Source organism: Panthera pardus, unplaced genomic scaffold, assembly GCF_024362965.1.
Source record: "Panthera pardus isolate Hobbes unplaced genomic scaffold, ASM2436296v1 HiC_scaffold_22, whole genome shotgun sequence".
NCBI classification, from domain to species: Eukaryota; Metazoa; Chordata; class Mammalia; order Carnivora; family Felidae; genus Panthera; species Panthera pardus.
Genome location: NW_026526788.1, coordinates 18,890,962 through 18,893,803, shown reverse-complemented (window position 1 = coordinate 18,893,803; position 2,842 = coordinate 18,890,962). Strand labels below are relative to the sequence as shown.

Here is a 2,842-nt window from a genome sequence, read left to right as displayed (position 1 = left end):
GAAGACTGTTCTCAACCTTCATGCTATATTTGTGGATGGTAGTCCTGTAAACACTTTCCATATGAGAAAGTATATGCCCTTTGGACTGTCCATACAAATGGTTTTACCCCATCCTTCTCAGGGGAAATAACCTGCATTCTGAGAATGGTCTTCAATTCTCACAGCTCTTAGAGAATTGATAGTGGAATGGGTTATTTTGCTTAGGGGACACATTTTGTGATCAGAGTAGTGGATTGAGAGATTAGGGTTAATATGCCCAACAATAATTTCCTTAAACACTGTCTTCCAGACAAGGAATTCATCGACAAAGTTTACTAGAAACTGACTCCTTTTCTAATTAATCCTGGTCTTGGGTTCTTAGTCCCAGACCATGCAAGTGAAGATATATCAGTTGGCTATGGCTACTTAACAAACCACCCCAAAGCTTAGTGGTTTAAAACAACCACCTTTTATTATTCCTCACAAATCTATATATTAGGTTGGCATTATGTACTGGGCTGATCTGGGCTGAGATGAACTGATCTTGGCTGTGTTCTCTCACATGTTTTGGGGTCTGCTGGCTGTTGCCTTGTCTAGAATGACCTCGGCTTTTTCCAAGTACTTCTCATACACCTCTGGCAGGTTCACTTGTTCCTATGATGATGGCAGAGGTCAAAAGAGAGAGCAAGCATCATTGTGTAAAATAGAAAATGGAAACACACATGGGCTTTTTAATTTTCTGATTACAGTACATTTGATAACATTTCATTACCTGAAGCAAGTCACAGCCTGATCTCAGAGTCAGAAAGGGAAGGGACTATGAGTTTATAGGGCAAAGCATATGGATATAGACAACATTAATTGATGGCATTAAGCAATCAATCTGCCATAGTCTATCTCTTGTTCAAAATTATTTATTGCCTTCCAAATGCAGAATACAGTCAATCCCTTCAAGTCCTCAAAGAATCTCACCCAATTATAGCATCAGGCTAAGAGTACAGTATTGTATGGTATATTTTAAATCAGGATGTGTCCTTGTTAATCCAGAGACCTATGAATAAGTTTGTTAATACTACAAACATCCAACATATGGGTTAAACTAGAGCAGTATAATTACAAGAGAAATATCCGTTCAAAAAAGGGAAGAAAGAAAATCACATAGGAGAGACATTTGTCCATTGTAATTCTGAAATCCAGCTGGACAAATGCTGCTAGGTGTCCCTTCTCTGAGGTTAGAGACTATTCCTTGATTAGACCCACTTCTGCTGTGTGGGAGTGACTCACCAGCTCGTTTTCCTTCATCTTTTTCCATAGCTCTTTTTCCTTCATCTTCTGGGATGTACTTTGTTTTCCCTGCTCTTTTGACCGCTTTTAACAACATCACTGCTCTCTTAGCAGATTTCTCACCTCTTAACAAGTTGTGCCCATTTAGAAATGTAGCAGATGAGCTGTTAAAAGTTCATCCCATTTCTCTAAGATCACATAGGGTCAAGGTGATGTTTTTACACAGTTTTAAAAATATGAATAAAAATATGCTGTTGTTTACCTGTTACAAATAAGTATGATTCGAAGAAATACCTCATTTTGTTGGTTTGTTAATTTTAACATCGTATTTTATGTTAAGAATTTTCATGGACAAAGGAACAAAACAATGTTGCCTGATATTGTTGTGTTACCACGGTGACAAGCTTCTGCCAGTGAAGCATATTATTCAGGAGCATTATTGCTTCAGTATTGGTGTCCTTTTACATCAAGGCGTTGCTCCTTCAGTTTTGAAAGAGGGAACTTGAGAATAGTACAGAACAGGAATAGTGTGCCATTTCTCACGGGCATTGTTTGTATCTCTTTTATTATGTTATATGGTCAATGAACTTGGAAGCCAACAATTTATGTATCTGTTAAAGAGAGGCAATGGTTCATAGGCCTTCAATATTTCTATAAGGGTAAATTTTGTGCATAATATGTAGTAAAGGAAGGGCCTATTACGTCTATAATAAATGTGATTTCAGGAGAACTTGGTTTAAAATTTTTCTCTGTTAATCATTCTCATATTTCACACTAAAATTCAATAAATTTTATGTCGTTTTAATGCACTTTAGTATATTTATTACAAAAGTCGTAGATTTTTAAATTATTTTTCTCATTTTGACTATGTTATGCTAAGTGATTTTTTCCAAGTCCATCCTGTTAGTTTTAATATCCTCTTTCCTCTATAATTTGCATTTTGGAAACCAATGATCTACTTCCCTGGAGAATTAGTTGGATGATAAATGGTATTTAAGTTTCCCAGGGAAGGGTTGTCATCAATATATTCTATAATTATTCTTTTAATAATATTTGTTGATTTAAACTAATATAACCTAATTGCTCCCCAAATTCATACAAGAAAATAATTTGAAGAAATATACATGTAAATGAGCTACTGCAACAGAGCAATAAACATCAATAAAAGGAAGTAATTATGTTTATTCTAAAGTTCCAAATAGGGAGAAAAGTGTACAAATTTCAATAGTATGGGTAGCAATGTAATCACCTATGATTTCTATAGGAGAAAATATAAATGAAGAGGTTAGGGAACAGGATAAGAAAACAACAACAACAACAACAACAAAAACAGATTAAAACAAAAAAAATTGAATTTCTACGCTAGGTCTTTATTTTAAGACTTGAAAGAAAGAGCTTATTCTCTTTTCCTTCCTTCTTCCCTCCATCTTTTCCTTCCTCCTTCCCTTCCTTCCTCTTTATACAATATGAAATGACAAATAGCTATATCACTTATTATGCATAAACATGATGACATTGATTTAAGAATGTCAGGAGAAGAAATACCCAAGTTATCTCCCTTAGTTACTATTGCAATGGC

General features: G+C 35.0%; 1 long non-coding RNA gene across 1 annotated transcript; it reads right to left on the bottom strand.

The window, feature by feature from the left end:
* Positions 1 to 431: 431 nt before the first annotated feature.
* LOC109254919 (uncharacterized) lies at positions 432 to 1,640 on the bottom strand. Its single transcript, XR_002075019.2, has 2 exons — positions 1,264 to 1,640; positions 432 to 633 (listed from the first exon to the last, which is right to left on the bottom strand). It is a non-coding gene; the product is annotated as an uncharacterized LOC109254919 (long non-coding RNA).
* Between the last annotated feature and the right edge of the window lie 1,202 nt (positions 1,641 to 2,842).